Here is a 15,248-nt window from a genome sequence, read left to right as displayed (position 1 = left end):
ATAATGAGCCAAAAAATAGAAGATTAGAGAATAAAAGGGTTAATTTTTGGAAGATTAGAGAAAAAAGGGGTTAATTTTTTAAAGATTAGAGAAAAATGGGGTGAAAATTAAATGTTTACAGAATAACAGACCCCCCCATCCATACCCTCGTATAGTGTACAGATTCAGAAAAGCTGAGAATTTTTTATATATCGCATACAAGGTTGATCAAGGTTTTGCTAAAGGGTGCTATAAACAGTTTCGTATAAAAAAAAAACTAGGGGTTATTCCCCAACTAAAAATAGACATGGAGGGAAGTCCCTTTTTATCAACATAATTGGTGAAAAAGTATCATGTTTTTTGTATTTGGTTGTAAAGATATGTTAATTAACTTCAATTAAAGCAGGTTGAATGATTAAAATAATTTAAAAAATTAGATTAAATATACATGTTTTGAGGGGAGACAACACTGTAAACAGTCTGTTTTTTTGGCAGTGAAAATTGAAAACTTATTTGCAGCCACTGTAGCTCTTTTCGGAGCAGGCGAACGTACCCTGAAGCATGAATTTTTTGAAAGACCAGGTAAAAATCTATGAAATTCATACAACTTTGATTATGAAAAATGTGCAGGTATCATGTCTTCAGGGGTGTGCACATGACCTGATTTCAGGTTTTTTAAGCTTAAATTAGGCAATGTTTTTCCCAGTTTCTCTGGATAAAACTTTTTTATACTATTAAAAGTACACTTTTTTTTTATTCCATTATAAACTAGAGAACATTCTGATTCCAGTGATATCTAGTTTTATACAAGTATCTTTATTAATCAGTCCACCACTAAGGGTCACTTATACATGGTCCCTCAAAATATGACGTCATAGAAAAAAACTGTTGATTGCACCCTTATAACTCAAACACCAAAGCGTTTAGAGCAAATCTGACATGGGGTTAAATTGTTTATCAGGTCAAGATCTATCTGCCCTGAAATTTTCAGATAAATCGGACAACCTGTTGTTGGGTTCCTGCCCCTGAATTGGTAATTTTAATGAAATTTTACTGTTTTTGTCGAGCCTGCAACTTTTGTTTCAGAAAGCTCGACATAGGGATAGTGATCTGGCAGCGGCTACGGCGGCTTCGGCGGCGGCGGTGGATACTTCTCGGTGGATACTTCTTAAAAGGTTTATATTTTAGAAGGTGAAAGACCTGGATGCTTCATACTTTGTATATAGATGCCTCATGTTACGAAGTTTCCGTCAGTCACATGTCCAATGTCCTTGACCTCATTTTCATGGTTCAGTGACCACTTGAAAAAAAAAGTTCAGAAGTTTTGTAATGTTGAATTCTCTCTTATTATAAGTAATAGGATAACTATATTTGGTATGTGCGTACCTTGCAAGGTCCTCATGCCCGTCAGACAGTTTTCACTTGACCTCGACCTCATTTCATGGATCAGTGAACAAGGTTAAGTTTTGGTGGTCAAGTCCATATCTCAGATACTATAAGCAATAGGGCTAGTATATTTGGTGTATGGAAGGACTGGAAGGTGTACATGTCCAACTGGCAGGTGTCATCTGACCTTGACCTCATTTTCATGGTTCAGTAGTTATAGTTAAGTTTTTGTGTTTTTGTCTGTTTTTCTCATACTTTATGCAGTAGGTCTACTATATGTGTTGTATGGAATGATTGTAAGGTGTGCATGTCTAGCGGGCAGATGTCATCTGACCTTGACCTCATTTTCATGGTTCAGTGGTCAAAGTTAAGTTTTTAAGTTTTGGTCTTTTTATCTAATATTATATGTCAAAGGTCAGCTATATTTGGTGTATGGATTTATATTATGATCTATATGTCAGTCCCACAGGTTTATTTGACCATGACCTCAATTGCACGGTTCATTGCACAGTGTTAAGTTTTTGTGTTTTGGTCTATTTTTCTTAAACTATAAGTAATAGGTCAACTATATTTGTTATATGGAAGCTTTGTTAGCTGTACATGTCTGCCTGGCATGGTTTAGCTGACCTTGACCTCATTTTCATGGTTCATTGGTCTTTGTTTAGCTATCTTGGTTAATGTTAAGTTTATGTGACAGTTGTAATAAAGCTTTATACTTAGGACTTTCAACATAATATCAATGATTAGTATAGAAGGCGAGCCATTTCAGTGTGTGCACTCTTGTTGGTTATTATCTTGAAAATTATTATAGATAGAAATAAACTGTAAACAGCAATAATGTTCAGCAAAGTAAGATATACAAATAAGTCAACATGACTGAAATGGTCAGTTGACCCATATAGGAGTTATTGCCCTTTATAGTCAATTTTTAACCATTTTTCGTAAATCTTAGTAATCTTTTAAAAAATCTTCTCCTCTGAAACTACTTAGCCAAATTAAACCAAACTTGGCCACAATCATCATTGGGGTAACTTGTTAAAAAAATGTGTGGCGTGACTTCGCCAATCAACCAAAATGGCTGCCACGGCTAATAATAGAACATAGGGGTAAAATGCAGTTTTTGGCTTATAACTCAAAAATCGAAGCATTAAGAGAAAATCTGGCAGGGTTTAATTGTTTTTCAGGTCACGATCTATCTGCCCTGATGTTTTCACATGGACAACCCGTTGTTAGGTTACTGTCCTGAATTGGTAATTTTAAGGAAAATTTTGCCGTTTTTTGTTATTCATCTTGAATATTATTATAGGTAGAGATAAACTGTATACAGCAATAACGTTCAGCAAAATAAGATCTACAAATAAGTTTACATGACCAAAATAGTCAATTGACCCCTTAAGGAGTTATTGCCCTTTATAGTTAATTTTTAACATTTTTCATAATTTTTTGTAAATTTTTAGAAAATATTTTCCACTGTAATTACTGGGCCAAGTTCAATATAGATAGAGATAATTGTAGCAACAAGAATGTTCAGTAAAGTAAGATCTACATACACATCACCTTCACCAAAACACAATTATGTCATGAGTTTATCTGTGTCCATTGTTTAATATGCACAAGACCAAGGTGAGCGACACAGGCTCTTTAGAGCCTTTAGTTATATCTAATAAAAAAAAAAATTCTATATCATTCAGTACACATCCAACATCCAATGGATTTAGTTGAAAGATTTCATTATCAGTCAGAGAAAAACATGCAATGCCAAGATACAGGTATCGACAGATTGTAGATCCACGAATGAGCATATGTAAATAACAATAATATTTAGTTTGCTTTTGATCTACTGATAACAAAATCAATATTAATACAATAAAAACAATATTCAATGATCTAATCACAGTGTTGAACTGGTAACCTTATAATAAATAAGTTTATGCATAAATAAGTTTATCTGGATCGTTTAAAAATTTCTGGAATTGGTAAATAACATTTCAATAAAAATGAGGATGTGCTATCCTGTTTAAAATGATTTTTTTTACAGGAACAACCAAATCTTAATATCTATGGAAGAATTAAGTAAAGGGTTTAAGTCATTTGTGGTAAAGAAATCCCTGACTTAGTAATTCACTAGTAATACAAAGATAATATTTATTAAAATCAAAAACGTCTCAACAGACATGGGCATAGCAACAAGTTGTGAAACATAAAACACAGTAAGATGATGCCAAAGGAACATCAACATCCAAAAAGGTTCCTCCATCATGTATTCAGAACCAAAAACGTATGAATCCAGCTGAACCATAGAATTGCAAATTGGTTCAAATTTATCATTTAAATAAGGTCTAAGAGCTGAGCTGAGCCTCCCTTGTGTCAAAGACAGAAAACCATAACCTTACAAACAAATAGAATTTGACAATAGCTTCTTTGTGTTATCAAAATCTAATGGCTTATTCTTACAAGTCAGCCTCTAAAAGCTAAATTCAACTGTAGGAGGATAGAGCAGCAGGGTTCTCTACAAATGGTATAACTATAATACAGCGAAAAACCAAAAATCACAATGAAAAGAAATTTAATTATGACAAATCATATGGCGTGAAGGCTGTACCATGTTATAGCATAGATGAAATGATACTATCAAAGTAACTATACTGGAGAACATATGCATATAGATGTTCAGCTAGCAAGGAAGCTAGTCAAAGATATTAGCTTTACTTACACACTCGATGCATTTTGTTGTAAAACAGCAATTTAATTAGGATTAGCAAAATGCATTGAGTGTGTAACTAAAACCAAGTTATCTTTTATCATTTGAATAAGTATAATTTGTCTCATCCTTCTGTAGATTGGTTGTGATAGTGATATGAAAATTTGATTCTACCTTAAAGTCTAAATAAATAAGATTTTTCACAAAAAATGTAGATACAGTTTGTATTGACATTAATATTATGACTGATTAAAAAATATTACAATAGAATGATAACTATTTTGATAACTATTACAGCAACTAAGGAAACCAGGTTTCACATTTAAAGATTCCAGAAAGGCTGATGTCTGACTGAATTGAAATTGTAATGGTTATTGTCCTGCTATTTGGTATCTGTTAGTGTCCCTGAAAAAAATTAAACAAAATGATAATTTTAAGACTAAGACATGACAAGTAGACATGTTTGAAAAAGAGACAGGACATACAACTCATGTGCTTTTTGTCAAGCCTTTGACGACTTTTGTCGAAAAAGCGAGACATAGCAATCCAACATTCTGTCGCATTTATTAGCTTCATTAAGTAAGCAAGACACTGGGTTCCACTGAACCCTTACAAATTATTCTTGTAATGTATGTTCTTATATGTGTGCTTTGTTTACTGTGAAAGTACTTTTATTCACTGGTCAACAATTTGAATGTTTACTTTGCAATTACCTTCAATCCAGACAATTTATATCTTTGTCTCTAAAAGCTTCAATTTTTTCAATCTATTTTTTTAAGAAAGCTAAAATCCACCAATTTAAAAACCCAGGAACATGTAAATAATGTTCAAACCACGAAAATTGATATCCACTAATTGAAGTACTTTCACAGTATCTACAACTTTTTTTTCCAATCAAATTGAGAATTAATGGAATGGGGAATGTGTCAAAGAGACAACAACACGACCAAAAAGCAGTAAACAGTGGAAGGCTACCAATGGTCTTCAACACTGAGAAAATCCTGCACCTGGAGGCGTGCTTCATCTGGCCCCTAAACAAAAATGTGTACTAGTTCATTGATAATGGACATCATACTGAACTCCAAAGTATATCAATCAACTAAAATTAAAAATAATTCAAGACTAACAAAGGCCAGAGGCTCCTGACTTGGGACATGTGTAACAATACAGCTGTGCTAAACATATTTTGTGAGACCTCAACCCTCCCCTTATATCTATAGTCGATGTAGACAAATTATATACAAGTACTTCTCTAATGACATTTTAAGATACTTACTGGGAATCTGATTATGGTGCATAACCTGGTGCATGTTGTAGTCCTTAAACAGCAGTTAAATCATAATTATGAACATGATGATGAGGGTGATTTCCATAATATTGAGTCTGTTGGTTCTTCATGGTTGTGGTTGTCTGCATATTTCCATTTTTTGTTTCTTTGGTGACAATTTGAAGAGCTTTTATTGCCAATTCACTAACATGGAGTCGTTGAAGGAGTTCCTGGATGTTTTGACAGCATGAGTTTGGTTCAATGGTTACTGATTGGAGCTTCATGTCAAAAACAGATTGATTTAAAGTGTCCAGCTTATGTCTCAATATTTGTGTTTCATTGTGAAACACTTGAATATCAGTTTTAAATAAATCGATGTCCTGACTGGTTGATTTATTGTTTTTTAGTTTAGTAACCTCCACTTGAAATGTATTTACTTTTTGTTTTAGTTCAAGAGTTTCATATCTGGTTTGGTAAATTTCATTCTGGAGTAGTAAATTATCCTTCTGAAGATGAACATAGTTCTGTTTAATTTGAGAATTATCCAATTGTAGTTGAGCAATGTCGCTTTGAAGTTTAGCATTGTTCCTTTGAAGTTGTGCGGATGAATTTTGAAATTGAGCATTGTCGCTTATTAGTTGTGTGGTTTCCTGTTTCAGTTGAGTTGTCACCTGTTGTAGTTGTACAAACTCTTGTTGAAGTTGTGTAATTGTTTGAGTCAGCCCTTTGTCAATTGACACTTGTTCATTCATTGTTTCATTTAAAGTCATAATCACATTTTCCAAATGGTGTATTTCGGCTGATGGAGCATTTCCTATACTGTTACTTTTTCCATTGGATTGTTTGAGGTTCAATACTTCTAACTTCATTGAGGTCATTTCAGAATGCATTTTAAGCACAAACTGTTCAAGTTGTTGCATTTTAAGTCGATCAGATCCCAATTCACCCATGACATAAGTAAAATGTTGGTCAGTCATGGAGTTTGAAGGGTTATTATTTAGTAAAAATCCATTAGAAGGCAAAAATTGAAAACAAACTCCATAGAGAAAGAGAAGTAAGACTACACAACTGGCCATGCTTACTGTTTTATAGTTATAATTTATCTGTTCAAAGTTTTAAGATAATTTTGATGTGAAAAGACGTAATTCTGCATGATAACATATTTATGTTTGCCACATGATTGACATAAATGATTGTATGACTGACCTTGTCCTAAGATCTGGAACATTTATTTTCAACGACAAAATATTGTTATCTTTTATTTATTAAAACGTAAATCCCAAAACATAACTTAAAAAGCAGTGTAAAAAGAGTAATTCGGACACAACATTTTGAATTACCTCCCATACGCTTATGTATTTAAATGGGTTATTATGATTGCAAACAACATTAAAAATTTGAATTAAGATTGTAACTTTATCTTGAGGAATCAATTTTATTTTTAGCTCACCTGGCCCAGGTGAGCTTTTCCCATCACTTTGCGTCCGTCGTCCGTCGTCTGTCGTCCGTCGTCCGTCGTTAACTTTTACAAAAATCTTCTCCTCTGAAACTACTGGGCCAAATTAAACTAAACTTGGCCACAATCATCATTTGGGGTATCTAGTTTTAAAAATGTGTCCGGTGACCTGGCCAACTAACCAAAATGGCCGCCATGGCTAAAAATAGAACATAAAATGCAGTTTTTGGCTTATAACTCAAAAACTAAAGCATTTAGAGTAAATCTGACAGAGGTAAAATCAGGTCAAGATCTATCTGCCCTGAAATTTTCAGACGAATCGGACAACCCGTTGTTGGGTTGCTGCCCCTGAATTGGTAATTTTAAGGAAATTTTGCGGATTTTGGTTATTATCTTGAATATTATTATAGATAGAGATAAACTGTAAACAGCAATAATGTTCAGCAAAGTAAGATTTACAAATAAGTCAACGTGACCCAAATGGTCAGTTGACCCCTTTAGGAGTTATTGTCTTTTATACTCAATTTTTAACAATTTTCATAAAATTTGTGTAAATTTTTACTAACATTGTCCACTGAAACTACTGGGCCAAGTTCACTATAGATAGAGATAATTGTAAGCAGCAAGACTGTTTAGTAAAGTAAGCTGTACAAACACATCACAATCACCAAAACACAATTTTGTCATGAATCCATCTGCTTCCTTTGTTTAATATTCACATAGACCAAGGTAAGCGACACAGGCTCTTTAGAGCCTTTAGTTTGTTATTATCTTGAATATTATTATAGATAGAGATAAACTGTAAACAGCAATAATGTACAGCAAAGTAAGAACTAAAAATAAGTCAAACATGACCAAAAAAGTCAATTGACCCCCTAAGGAGTTATTGCCCTTCATAGTCAATTTTTAACAATTTTCATAAAATTTGTAGATTTTCAATAACATTTTCCACAGAAACTACTGTTATAGATAGAGATGATTGTAAGCAGCAAGAATGATTAGTAAAGTAAGATCTACAAACACATCACCATCACCAAAAACAATTTTGTCATGAATCCATCTGTGTCCATTGTTTAATATTCACATAGACCAAGGTGAGCGACACAGGCTCTTTAGAGCCTCTAGTTTTCTTGTGACGTCTGTATGTCTGTCCCTACATCCAAAAATTATGTTAACCAAAGCTAGGAAGCTTCATACCCATTGCGTATTACCACCAAACAAAATTTAAGTTATAACATGTGTTGCTTTACTGTCATTGTTCTCAAGTTATGTCACTTTATGAAAGGAAAAATTGATGAATTTGCTATTGCCAAAACAAAATAGTATGAAAACTTGGAGACTATGTAGCTGTTCCAGACATTTTTCTTTCTTTTTAGCTCACCTGGCCCACATGGCCAAGTGAGCTTTTCTCATCACTTGGCGTCCGGCGTCGTCGTGCGTTGTCGTTAACTTTTACAAAAATCTTCTCCTCTGAAACTACTGGGCCAAATTTAACCAAACTTGGTCACAATCATCATTGGTGTATCTAGTTTAAAAATGTTCGGTGACCCAGCCAACCAACCAAGATGGCCGCCATGGCTAAAAATAGAACATAGGGGTCAAATGCAGTTTTTGGCTTATAACTCAAAAACCAAAGCATTTAGAGCAAATCTGACGGGATAAAATTATTTATCAGGTCAAGATCTATCTGCCTTAAATTTTCAGATGAATGGGACAACCCATTGTTGGGTTGCTGCCCCTGAATTGGTTATTTTGAAGGAAATTTTGCTGTTTTTGGTTATTATCTTGAATATTATAATAGATAGAGATAAACTGTAAACAGCAATAATGTTCAGCAAAGTAAGATTTACAAATAAGTTAACATGACTGAAATGGTCAGTTGACCCCTTTAGGAGTTATTGCCCTTAATAGTCAATTTTTAACAATTTTCAAAAAAAATTGTAAATTTTTACTTACATTTTCAACTGAAACTTAACTGGGCCAAGTTTATTATAGATACAGATAATTGTAAGCAGCGAGACTGTTCAGTAAAGTAAGATGTACAAACACATCACCATCACCAAAACACAATTTTGTCATGAATCCACCTGCATCCTTTGTTTAATATTCACATAGACCAAAGTGAGCGACACAGGCTCTTTAGAGCCTCTAGTTTTGTTTTGTTTAAGTCAAGTTGCCTGAAAGATCTTTTTTAGCTCACCTGACCTGAAAGGTCAAGTGAGCTTTTCTCATCACTTGGCGTCCGTGGTCTGTCGTCCGGCGTCCGTAAACTTTTACAAAAATCTTCTCCTCTGAAACTACAGGGCCAAATTTAACCAAACTTGGCCACAATCATCCTTGGGATATCTAGTTTAAAAAATGTGTCCGATGACCTGGCAATCAAACCAAGATGGCCGCCAGGGGTAAAATGTATATTTTGGCTTATATCTTTAAAACCAAAGCATTTAAAGCAAATTTGACAAGGTAAAATTGTTAATCAGGTGAAGATCTATCTGCCCTGAAATCTTCAGACGAATCGGACAACCTGTTGTTGGGTTGCTGCCCCTGAACTGGTAATTTTAAGGAAATTTTGCAGTTTTTGGTTATTATCTTGAATACTATTATAGATAGAGATAAACTGTAAACAGCAATAATGTCCAGCAAAATAAGGGAGGACATCAAAAGTTCAATGAAGGATAAAAAACTTAATTCACATAGTTTTTTCTCTGACACCCCCCCCCCCCCCTTAACTTAATTTGGGAAAAATTGATTGACCCATATAGATATATGTAAAAATCAATGTCGGATAACCACATCTTGCAGCAGTTCAACCCCCACCCCCAAACTATTTGAATTAAGTTTTTTATCCTACATTGATCTTTTGATGTCGTCCCTAAGACCTACAAATAAGTCAACATTTCCAAAATTGTCAGTCAACCCCTTAAGGTGTTATTGCCCTTGATATTCAATTTTAACAACTTTTTTGTAATTTTTCGTAACTTGTACAAAAATCTTCTTCTCTGAAACTACTGGTCCAAATTTAAACTAACTTGGCCACAACCATAATTGTGGGATATAGTTTTAAAAATGTTTCCGATGGCCCCACCTTCCAAAAAAAATGGCTGACATGGCTAAAATTAGAACACAGTGGTAAAATGCATTTTGTCTTTATATCTTTGAGACTAAGCCATTTAGGGGAAATCTTTCAAGATTTAAATGTCCATCAGTATAAGATCTATCCCCTCTCAAATTTTCAGATGATTCCAAAAAAGTCAACATGACCAAAATTGTCAGAGAACCCCTTCAGGAGTTATTGTCCTTTATAGTCAATATTGAACAACTTTTTGTCATTTTTGTAACTTGTACAAAAATCTTCTTTTCTATAACTATGGGCCAAATTAAACCAAACTTGGCCACAGTCATTACTAGGGTATCTATTTTAAAAAAGTGTCTAATGACCCGCCTACCAACCAAGATGGCCGACATCAGTAAATACAGTAACAGGTGAGCGACACAGGCTCTTGAGAGCCTCTAGTTTGCTTAATATTCACATTTCTTTTGATCTATCTTGATTTAAAGCTTACAAAGGGCCTTTGTGGGCTTTTGTCATTACATGCTGTCTGCTTTTGTGAATCGTTTTCTATGACCACCATTTAATTTTACAAAGATCATCTTTTATGATACTACTGGGCCAAAATTTAACCCAACTTGGCCACAATCATCATTTTGTAATTTGGGTGTCTGATTGTAAATATGTGTCTGATGGCCACACATACCAACTACACCAACTACACTTTGTCTTTAGCGTCGTGTGGAGGCAGTAGAGTGCCTCCCCGTGCTTCAGGTTTATGCTCTTATATTAATATACTAGATTATGGAGTGTGTGTCCGAGCGAGAACTGCTCTAGTTCATTATTTTAGGAATATTTATCAAAAAGTAGTATTTCAATATTCAGCCCCATTCTACTACTTAGTCAGCCATCAGTCCTACCCTGATATACCCTATCTTTTTCGGGTTATTAATACTGATAGCGTTTGACATTTTTAGCCGAACAGATTTATCAATTTTACATAACTTAAATTATTGTAGGCTGGTTCATATTCTGGACGCCAGTCTTTGCTCCTTTATTATATAATTCACTAACAAAAAACAATTATGAAGCTTAGAAATGGAAAAATATTAAATACTAAACTTGTTCAAAGGGTATCTACACGTCTCAATCTTCAAAATCGGTTATCTAAAATTACTACAATCGATAACATTTTAACAATAAAAATCGTGGTTACCCTTCTATCGATAAGTGTCATGCCAAAATATGACTTGCATGTCCCTGTCTTTCAACCAACAATACGGTAAGGTCCACGTTTAATGGCCGCACATTTTCTTTGAATTTTGAAACTGATATAACTTGAAAAACAAACAGTATTATTTATTTACTCACATGAAACAAACCGGGATGTGGTATTCAGTACGTAGGAGAAACTGGACGATATTTATCTGAACGCACTCAAGAACATCTGTATCGTTTTAAAAGACCCAATAAATTCAAAAGTATCATTTACCAACACCTTAAGAAGCACAACCATCCTTTTAAATATTACAGACAGTCTACCCTCTCGGCCTTAATGATAATATCATGGGAATTGGTAATATATCTAGAACCGATTCCGTTAACATTTTGGATATAGTTTCTAAAACTGTTTGTAAAAACCGTTCTCACGGTCGTAGAACAAATCGCAATCAAAGAAAATTCCGGACCAATCATACCAATATTTCGGACCTAATTTCTATTTCAAAAAAACAACGGCAGACATTATCTGTTAACAAAACTCTGTTCATTACCGGTTAATAAGTTAAATAAAATTTTGGAGGATTGCAACACAATTTCATATAGCAGTCCTAAGTATGAAATTGTTCAAATTATTATGGCATATTGTTATTCTAAACTATTTCCCAAAAATTGATCGCCCTGAAGATCATAAAAAACATTTTATTAAAATAAAGTATGTCAATAAAGGTTTTGATTTTGTAAATATTGCCGGTATATTTAACGAACATTCTGTTAAAGAACAAATTCCTAGATATTTTGACAATACTGAGCTACCTCTTATTTGTTATATTTACAAGAAATCACCCGGAAATTTGTGTTTAATTATAGTCAATTGTGTAAAGATGTTAATATCAGTGAAAATACACCTACTTCATGTAATTGTAGTACCTCCGAATATATTTATGGACCCATTTCCCATGTTATAACAGGAGATCTTAACATCGTTCAAGACCGAGAGTTAAAATCATTCCTCAGTAAAGGACCTAAATATCGTCCCCAGTCAATTATTAATTGGAATGAGTGTCGTAATATCATCCACGACTCACTCCATACTTACTGTATAAAATGGATAAAACGGGAAAAAGCTGACAAAAATCTTTGTACTCTTTTTTTAAATCAGTAATGAAGATAGTTGATATACGTATTCAACATTTTAAAGAACATTTTACTATTAACTATAACCACAATAAACCTATTTCACGTATCAAACATAAACTAAAAGAACTAGCCAAGAAATTTGTTTTTGTCCCGGCCGATAAAGCTGCTAATAATATTAATATTGTTTGACGTAAATTTTACATTGAGGTTCTGAAAAAAGGAATCACCAATTCACCAACATTCCAACTGAGTCCATTTTCAGAAAACGACATCTGTAACAAACATAAACTTTTAGCTACCGCTTTACAAGCAGAGCCAAATACAATGAAAGTCCCAACTATGTATTGGCTTCCGAAGCTACAGAAAACACCTTACAAATATAGATTTATTTCGTCTTCAAGCCATTGTTCCACTACTTAATTGTCTATTCTTCTTACCAGCACACTTGGTACAATTAAAAACCTGATAATAAATTGTTCAAATAAGGCCTTCGAAAATAGTGGAATTAATTACTTTTGGAGTGTCAAGAACTCGTTGGAAGTACTTGATAAATTGCATGCTTATATTGGTGATTTTCAATCTGTTCAAAGTTTTGATTTTTCTACCCTGTATACCACATTGCCTCACATTCTCATTAAGAAAAAATTCACACACCTAATTAAATGGGCATTTAAAAAGTCAGAATGTGAATATATATATTCAAACTCTTCAAGGTAATTTTTTAGTAGGGATAAACAAAAAAACTTTGTCAATTGGACATGCTTTGATACTATATATGCCCTTGAATTTTTACTAGATAACATGTTTGTTCGCTTTGGGGATTCCGTATATCGTCAGATTATCGGAATTCGAATGGGGACTAACTGTGCACCACTTATTGCGGACCTGTTTTTGTATTGCTATGAGTTACAATTTATGACAAAAATAAGCAAAGACCCATCGAAAAAACATCTGATAAACAAATTTAATAATACTTTTAGATATTTGGATGATATTTTGGCTCTCAATAATGACGACTTCCGTATGTATATTAAAGAAATTTATCCTGTTGAACTTACTTTAAATAAAGCTAATACTAACAATGACCACTGCCCTTTCCTCGATCTTGATATCTATATCACTAACGGAAAGCTGAATACTAAAATTTATGATAAAAGAGATGATTTTCATTTCCTATCGTTAATTATCCATTTTTAGATGGTGATGTTCCCTTGTCACCATCTTACGGTGTTTATATATCCCAACTTGTACGATTCGCTCGTGTATGTAACAATGTTTTAGATTTTAACGAGAAAAATTTATGTATTACTGAAAAATTATTACATCAGGGTTTTCGATATCACAAACTAGTCAAAACATTTACTAAATTTTATCATCGGTATAAGGACATCATTCGTAAATATAGCTCAACATGCAGACTTCTTATACGTTCAGGTATTTCACATCCAATTTTTTATGGAAATATTCTTTATAAAGCACAAAGGTGTCAGTAATCACCTCAAAAACTAACAAAACCTTTGAATAGACTTATTAAGAAGGGATATAGTTACGATACTGTTGTCAGGTCATTAAAGATTGCATATTTTGGTGTTAATATTGATTCACTTAGGGAGGACATCAAAAGTTCAATGAAGGATAAAAAACTTAATTCACATAGTTTTTTCTCTGACACCCCCCCCCCCTTAACTTAATTTGGGAAAAATTGATTGACCCATATAGATATATGTAAAATCAATGTCGGATAACCACATCTTGCAGCAGTTCAACCCCCCACCCCCAAACTATTTGAATTAAGTTTTTTATCCTACATTGATCTTTTGATGTCGTCCCTTATAGGGTCCTTGCATCGGAACTAAACACATTTATTCAAAAACCAGTTGTTGGCATGACACGGGTTATGTTCTTCTCATATATGTTATGATGGTATAATACTAAACTCCTAACGGGAAGAATTGTGCCTGATGTTCATATGATGAAATCATAATCTTTCAGTCAGTTTAATTGAAGTCTGGAGCTAGCATGTCAGTTAACTGCTAGTAGTCTGTTGTTATTTATGTATTATTGTCATTTTGTTTATTTTCTTTGGTTACATCTTCTGACATCAGACTCGGACTTCTCTTGAACTGAATTTTAATGTGCGTATTGTTATGCGTTTACTTTTCTACATTGGCTAGAGGTATAGGGGGAGGGTTGAGGTTTCACAAATATGTTTAACCCCGCCGCATTTTTGTGCCTGTCCTTTGTTAGTCTTGTATTATTTTGATTTTAGTTTCTTGTGTACAATTTGGAAATTAGTATGGCGTTCATTATCACTGAACTAGTATATATTTGTTTAGGGGCCAGCCGAAGGACGCCTCCGGGTGCGGGAATTTCTCGCGACCTGTTGGTGACCTTCTGCTGTTGTTTTTTTCTATGGTCGGGTTGTTGTCTCTTTGGCACATTCCCCATTTCCAATCTCAATTTTACAATGTATAATATGGTTTAAAATAGAAGATGGGGGTGAAATGTCTATTATCCTGAAAACCACTAAAGATAGAGAAAATCTGCTTGGGGAGGTAGGGTTCAGAATGATGACATCTACCTTCTGCTTATTTACATATAGAGGTTGGTAGTTATGACAGCTAATTGGACAAGGTTGATGGTTATCCATGAGTTTGACAGTAAATCTTGAATATTGATGGTTTACTAGTTCATTATGAAAGTTGATGGTTAACCACTTCATCCATCAGTCCTGATCTTGTCACTACAACTCCTTTTAAACAACAAAACAATGAGTATTTCTTTGAAACTTTGTAGATAATAAGGACACACTATGTTGATATGCACGGTTAGCAAACTGGTGATATTTTATTTGCCCAGTGACAATGTTAGGGGGTGTGGTGTATGTTAGCATGATCACAAAGGTTCTTTAATTGTTTCCATGTTGATGTTGGTAAATTAACAGGTAGTTAAACGGGAACCTTGGTGATTAACCAGGAGTTTTGGCAGTTCATAGGTGAAGGTAGCTGCGGAACCGTAGCTCATAGGTCCTTATGTTATTTTTTGACTATTT

The sequence above is a fragment of the Mytilus galloprovincialis genome, chromosome 13 (assembly GCF_965363235.1).
Source record: "Mytilus galloprovincialis chromosome 13, xbMytGall1.hap1.1, whole genome shotgun sequence".
In the NCBI taxonomy this organism is placed as follows: Eukaryota; Metazoa; Mollusca; class Bivalvia; order Mytilida; family Mytilidae; genus Mytilus; species Mytilus galloprovincialis.
Note: the sequence above shows the minus strand (reverse complement) of the source record.